Here is an 8,175-nt window from a genome sequence, read left to right as displayed (position 1 = left end):
GCTAGCTGCCCATCTCTCCCTATCCCTATGTTTATCAATATTATCTATTACTATATTTACATCAATATTAATCTCTATTTTGAAGTCTTTAGATCCTGAAATCTATAGATATTGGTTGAAAGAGTTATCTATCCATCCATCCATCTATCTATCTATCTATCTATCTATCTATCTATCTATCTATCTATCTATCTATCTATCTATTGTAATAAGGGACTATATTTGATGGTAATTGATAACTAAAGATCAGGCTATCGTCTTTCTTCTGCTTTCCCTCCTCCCTCTCTTCCTTCCTTCCCCCCTTTTCCTCGCTTCCTTCAGCCTCAATTTCCCTCCCCTACCCCCTTCATTCTTCTTCTCTCTTCTTCTAAATCAACTCAGGGGAGAGTTTATAATGTCTCAAATGACATACTCTTTCTCTTCTCTATCTTAAACAAAGGGTTTATTAGGGAAGACAGGGAAGGATAAGAAAATGGAACGAAAGAGGATTTTGGGGTTTCCCTATCACTAAGATGAGTCTTAGATTGGAGGCTGGTGGAATATATTTCAATTGGAGAAATGGCTGATAGGTCTGGAAGTTCAGTCACTATCACAACAAATCAGAGCAAATCAGAGAGAGATATCTGGACTTTTGTTCTTCTTTCTTCTGACTTCAAAATCAAGAGAGAAAACTCCTTCTTCCTTCTTTCAAGGCAAAAAGGTCCAGCCAAGAGTTGGTCTGGCTTCCAACTGCCTTTACCAGTAACATTCCAAATAGAGCACTCTCGTTTAACAGGTCAAAACAGTTTGACTGACTCAGCTGCTTCAAACTCCTGCTACAAAATCATTCTCAATTTCTCTCTTCCACAATATATCCTCCCTTTTCGTCTTTGGAAAAAAGATGCAACTAGCATCTTTTTATTTTTTTTGCAACCAGCAAAAAAAAAAATATATATATATATATATATATATATATATATATATATTTGTTATTTTTCTAACTATCTAATTCTTTTTTTTTTAAACCCTTACCTTCTGTCTTGGAGTAAATACTGTGTATTGGCTCCAAGGCAGAAGAGTGGTAAGGGCTAGGCAATGGGGGTTAAGTGACTTGCCCAGGGTCACACAGACAGGAAGTGTCTGAGGTCACATTTGAACCCAGGTCCTCTCATCTCTAGGCCTGACTCTCAATCCACTGAGCTACCCAGCTGCCCCTAACTATCTAATTCTTAACCCTATACTTAATTATTTCTTTACCCTCCCAAAACAACAAATCCTAATCTATTTTAGCTATTCTGCCTATCTAATTCTATGCTAAGTTTGGGTATAGGAAAATGGTTTAGGTAATAGGGATTTTACATGAACATAGTTTTTTTAAACATAATAACAAATCATGTAACAATTTAAAACAACTTCAACAGTATTTTGAATATGTAACTATCTTATCTTCTAATGTCTATAAATTCAACTAAGTAAAATTTTCTTTTACTAACAATTGCTAACCTAAAATCAGAATGTAATCTAACTTCTATACTTAAGTAGTTTTTATGTCTGTCCCTACTTCCCTAAGACTTTGAACAAATTTTTCTAAACTGTCACTATTGTTCAGTTATTAGAACATTAATAAATTATTCTAATATAGTTATTTTGTTAGTAAATTAGCATTCATATGTGTACATAAGTTATATCTATACAGATTTACATATGTACAAATATAATACATTGTTCTTGATTTCTGTGCAAACTCATGCAGATAAGACATTTCTTTGTCTGTTTGAATTTTCCACAGAAATTTATATATCAGTGTGAATTTTGTGTTTTGCAACTATGCATATGTTATATACTTACCCAATCCATGAGATTTCTTCCATTTTGTATTTATGTGTATCATATGTGTGCATTTATATGATGTTAACATGTATGTCACATTCTTACATAACCTGATCATAAATCCAAAATTTCAAAGTTCTTCCATGTCTTTTGATGTTGATTGTAGAAACTATGTGTCTTGGTCTCTTTTCATCTGTGCTGCATGCCTCATTTTGTCTGTTGATGCTCTTGATCGAAAGTTTGTGTCCTTTAATATTCAGAAACATTCTGGAACAATCAGGAACAAACTGGAACAATTGGGAACATGCATGCGTGTAAGGTTTTTACATGTGCATGTATGTAAGATTGGAATTTTTCATTGTGCATGGGAGTAAGCTATGAATTCTTCATGTGTGTTTGTCAGTATTCATTAGTTATTCTTCATGTGTGGAAGTAAGCTTTACATAAAATCATCTTCATGTGTGGGTGTATGCATAATGTATAAGTTCTTAGATTTATGCTAAGAATATGAATTTGAAGTTTTCTTATCTTTTGATGTTTGAATTTTCACAAAGGGATTTATTGTTTGCTGTCTTTTAGATATGTCTTGGAGACAGAATTTGGATATAATGTATTTCATTTGGTCATGGAGTTATGTTGTCATGTTAAATAACTTTGTTACTTTCTATTCTGTTACTATTGTTGTTATTGGCAGAGACTTTATATAGACTAGGTAGAGACTTTGGAGCTAATTTTTAAAATGCCTGTTTTTTCCTTCTATCTGTGTTACTGACTCTATTCCTTTCCAGAGCTATTTTATTTGCTTTAGCAGAGCTTTTCTGTTATCATTTTAACATGTGCAATGCTCTCTTGTCTGTATTTTCTGTTGATACGTACTCTCATGTGCTTTCTTTCCAAGCTTTACATTCATAGATTTCCATTCATAAGGACTATTATTGATTTTTTTTGCTATGGCTAGTCAATGTTATGTGTGTGATGCAATTTGACATGCGAAGCATGAAACCATAGATCTTTTTGATCAACCTTTATAGATGTTGGGGTTGTCATTACGACCATTATTGGATCTATCCATCTTGGTTCTGTAGGAGATTCTCTATGAAAGTTCTTGACATATAACTTGTCTCCTGGTTTTATCTTATGCAATGAAAAATCTAATGGTATTCTTTGCACAAGTAAGCCCAGTTTTCTTAGCTTGTCTAATCTACTTTGTTTCTGTTTGAAATATTCATGAAGTACACATTCCCCTTTTAACATGGACAAGTATGATGGCTTTACTGTCTTACCATGCCAAAGTGGCTGACCGTATAGCATTTCAAATGGTGATATATGCAAGTCAGTCCTAGGTCTAGTTCTTATGTTGAACAAAGCAAGAGGCATGACATCTGTCTATTTTAAATGTGTTTCTGAACAGAGTTTACCTGTCTGTATCTTCGATTCTTTGTTCATACACTTGACTTGACTGGAACTTTAGGGTCAATAAACTGAGTGATAATTGCATTTAATCCCCAAGTTCCTGTAGATTTCTTGCAGAACTTGGGAAGTGAAATGGGATCCTCTGTCCAAGTCTATGGTATCGGGAATGCCATATCTAGGTATTATGTCTTTTAATACAAATTTCACTACTGTTGCTGCATCATTTTTCTTGGATGGACATGCTTCAACCCATCTTGTCAGTCTATCCACAATAACTAATGCATATTTGTATCCCTTGTCTTTAGGCATGTTGATATAATCAATTTGAATACATTGGAAAGGCATATAGCTTAGTGGTCTGCCTCCCAATGCTATGTTCTTAAAATGTCCTTGATTATACTTTCTGCATGTTTCGCATGCCTGACAAGTTCTAAAGGCATTTCTTGTTATTCCTGGTGCTGTTCAAAACCTCTGTATGGTATCCAGAATCCCTTGTACTGCATAATGTCCTCTTGCATGAATTATGGTGCATAGATGTTGGTATGGTTTTTTAGGGAGAACAGGTCTACCTCCTTGAGCAATCCAAATACCTTTGATTAGTTTAGCACCTAGCTGCTCCTTCCATGACTGTATTTATTCTCTGTTGTAGGCTTCGGAGAGATGCCTTTCAATCAGAGAGAAATTCAGCACATGGTGGGGTCCGAACCTTATAGCATATTTTGATATTATATCTGCTCTATCATTCCCTAGGGATATTCTGTCCTTTCCATTAGTAGGTGCCTTACAATGGATTATGGTCACCTATTTTGGAAAGTCTACAACATTTATAATATGGTCTGTTAATTTGCCTTATGCAATTGGTTTCCCAGCTGAAGTTTTATACCCTCTGTTTTTCCATGGTGGAGAAAGCATAGTAAGAGTCCAAAAAATATTAGCTCTTCTTCCTTTAGCTAACTCTAAGGCCATGAGGTGAGCCTTGAGCTTGGCTCCTTAGATGCTAACATGACTTTGCAATGGTGCATGACAAAGTGTTTTGTCATTGTCAACTACAGCTGCCCCTGTGATTTTTTTTCCCATTGTGAATATAGGAGGACCCATCCGTGTATAACTCTATTTTTGGATCAATAAGAGGTGTGTCTGTGAGGTGTTTATTTGGCTTGTGCATCATTTCTACTACTTGACCACAATCATGTAATTCTTCTCTAACCATTGGCAAATCAGGAATCAGTGTCGCTGGGTTAATGGTGCACATCAATGAATTGTGCTGTTATCATTGCCAAATAGAGTGACTTCATACTGGGATATTCTTGCATCAGTGAATGAATGCATATTCTATGACCTTAGCAGTTTTTCTATTTGGTATGCAGAATACACATACAATTTACATCCCAGTACTATATCATATGATTCCTTGACCATCAGAGCTGTAGCTACTACGCTACTGAGGCTCACCATTTCTTGTGTGACAGAGTCAAGGATAGAACTGTAAAATGCAATGGCCCCTAGATTCAACCCAAAATACTGTGCTAGCATTCCAGAGGTGATGCCTTTAGCTTCATGGACACAAAGTGGAATTCTTTCTTATAATCTGTTATTCCCAAAGCTGGAACTGATAGAATAGCTCCTTTCAACTGTGACAAAGCATGTATATGTTCTTTGTTTAATTGCAATGGTTCTTTAATTTCTTTCTTTGTCAAATCAGTTAAACATTTGTAAATATGGGAATATCCTACTGTGTATTGTCTTGAGAAACCAGCAACCCCTACAAAAGCTCTAAGTTCTTTCTTAGTTCTAGGGACACCTAACTTCTGTATATCTGCTATTCTTTTATTAGAGATTTTCCTGGTGCCCCCTCCAGGACAAATCCCAAATATTTGACTATTGGGAAGATCCACTGAATTTTCTTTTTTGAAAATTTATGTCATCTCATATGAAGCTCTATCAATAACTTCTTTGAATCCTCCAAACATGTTTTTGGGTCCAGTGATGCTAGCAGTAAATCATTTATATAGTGCATTAATCTGCTACGTTTGAAAGTTATGGTGGCTAGATCTCTCTGCAGAAGTTGACAAAATATTGAAGCAGGCTTACAAAATCCCTGCACTAGCCTGGTGTAACACAACTGAGTTTGTCCCCATTGGAAAGCAAAAATATTTTGAGAATCAGGGTGTAATGGTATTGTAAAGTAAGCGTTGCTCAAATTCAACACTGTGTACCACCCAACTTCTGAAGGTATTTGGGTTATTATTTCATTCAGCAAAGGTGTGATGGTGTATCTTTTTCTTATAAATTTATTTACAGTCCTAAGATCCATGACAAATCTCCAAGCTGACATGCCATCTTTATTCAGCTTGTTCTTTTTAATAGCTAGAATAGGACAATTGTATTCTGATACAGTAGGTATGCCTTGTTCTAGCAAACTATGATAGGTGTTATTCTTTCTTTTGCTTCTTTACTTAATTTGTATTGTGATATCTTAGGCAGTATTCCTTCCCTGACCTCATTTCTGACTGGTGTCACCCACTTGATCTTACCCACATCATTTTGATGTTTTAAAAAAAACACCCCTTGTGGTATATCTTTTGGTATTTCATACATAGATGTTAAAATTTGAATTTTCTCAGGTTCTTCTTCTAGTTGTTCTAACAATGGGTAGTGTTTTAGTGAATTCTTAGGTAAATGCAAGTAAATTTTCCCAGATCTTTCACATTGCAAAATCATTCACAATTTTTTACTTCTACTCTATCTATCTATCTATCTATCTATCTATCTATCTATCTATCTATCTATCTATCTATCTATCTATCCCCTATATCATTTGATTCCCACCTTTGAGGTAAATAACACAAGTATTATTAAAGGTAATGAAGCTTAAGTGTAATAAAACAGACTCAGAAGGATAAAGTGACAAGCCCAGAGTTGCATAGCCAATGGTGGGGTGAAAGTTGGAATTCAAAAGCAGGAAGGACATCTGATTCTGAGGTTTGTGATTTTTCTGTTCTATGGCATCTGCTCAATTCCAGGATTCCCCTCCCCCCAACTTTGTAAATGGCTTTAATATCTTTTTTACTTCTTTATCCTTAGGGATTTCAATAATCATGTTGATAAACTCTCACACAACTTGACCATAGAATTTCCCAAACCCTCTGACTCCACTGACTTTTTCCACTCCGCTTCATATCCTCCGTGACATGATCTTAGACCTCACAGTCTTTGAGAATTGTGCCAGCTCCAATATCTGCATCTTTGAAATCTTGCTCTCTGATCACAACCTCCATTCAGTAACATGGGAACAAGGAACATGAGCTTGACCAGATTTCAGGAGGATAGTAGAGGGTAAAAGGGCCAGGTGTGCAATGTATTAATTCTAAGGCAGAAGAATGGTAAAGGGTAAGTAATTAGAGTTAAGTGACTTGTCCAGGGTCACACAACTAGGAAGTGTCTGAGGGCAGATTTGAATCTAGGACTACTTCCCCTCTCCAGACTTGGCTATTTATTCACTGAGCCATCCAGTTACCCTCAACAAACCTATTCTTTCCTCTTACTGTGATCTTTATTTCTTTGAACAATTGCCATTCTTCCATCCATCTTTCCCATTTTGGTTTCACTTGCCTTCATACCCACCTTTGACCTTGGAGCTTGTTACTTTTATGCTTTTCTAACTTCCACCTTAGAATCCTTCCTCCTCTTGCCCTGTGACCCTAGACAATGCTCAGTTTCCTGGTTCAGCCAGAGCTGTTGAGGATTGGTAGAAGAGTCATAACATTGAGCTGATTTCCCCCATTACAGATGCATGGTATATAACTAGCATCAGCTGGAGCCTCATTGCTACCCAACAATCTATTCACACCTTTTCAGTTCCTGATTTTATTTCCTACAGCATCTGTTACAAACCTTTCTTCCTCTCTTCTCACCTCCTACCACATCCCCACCTCCACTGCATCTCCACTCATCATACCCACAGCAGTCATTTTCTCCTTCATCCAGAAGATTCAGGTCTTCTTAGTGAACTTCCTCAGCTCCTCTCTCTCCTCCTCTCTTCACACCTTTTCATTGCCACTCTTTCTTCTTTCCCATAGTCACAGAAGAAAGGATACCTTCATGTTCACTAAAGCTAATATATCTATTCTCTTACTCTTATTCTATTCTGCTTTCTCTAGGATCTTGTTTTAGCAGTCAGATCTCTCATGAAAATTTAATCTCTCCCCAATACTATCTATTTCTAGTCTATCTACAAATTTTGCCAACTCTCCCCATTCCTAAAAAGAAAAAATCCTTCCTTTGATTTTTCTAGCTAATCTATCATCCCATATCTCCATAAAGATCACCCTTCCCTAGTTAGACTTTTTTTAAAATGTTGTTTGTTCCCAGTACCACTTCTTCACTATTCTCTCCTTAAATCCTTAAAATCTGGCTTCTATTCTGATTAATATACAAAAGCTACATTTCCATTCTTCTCATCAAATCTCATTGGTTTTTTTTTCACTCATACTTCTTGATCTCTTTGATTCAGGTAATCCAAAATTCTATAAGAAACCTTTCCTAATATCCCTTAATGCTAGTGGGTCTCTTTGAGATGTAGCTCTACTTTGTCCTATAAATATCTTGTTATTTCTATGTAGTTGTTTGAATGTTGTCTCCTCCATTAGACTGAGACCTCCTTGAGAACAGATACTATTTGCCTTTCTTTAAATCTACACCACTTAGAACACTAAACTACATCACTGACATAGTGGATGACTAACAAATTTGTTTTTTGACATGATACTGCTTTGAATATAACTTTGACCACTCTACTGAATACTTCTTAAAAACCCTTACCTTCTGTCTTAGAAATGATACTAAGTATTGATTCTAAAGCAACAGAGCAGTAAGGGATGGGCAATTAAGGTTAAGTGACTTGCCCAGGGTTACACAGCTAGGAGGTGTCTGAATTCAGATTTGAACTCAGGT

This window comes from Monodelphis domestica, chromosome 3 (assembly GCF_027887165.1).
Source record: "Monodelphis domestica isolate mMonDom1 chromosome 3, mMonDom1.pri, whole genome shotgun sequence".
Taxonomy (NCBI): Eukaryota; Metazoa; Chordata; class Mammalia; order Didelphimorphia; family Didelphidae; genus Monodelphis; species Monodelphis domestica.
This window is presented reverse-complemented; position numbering follows the sequence as displayed.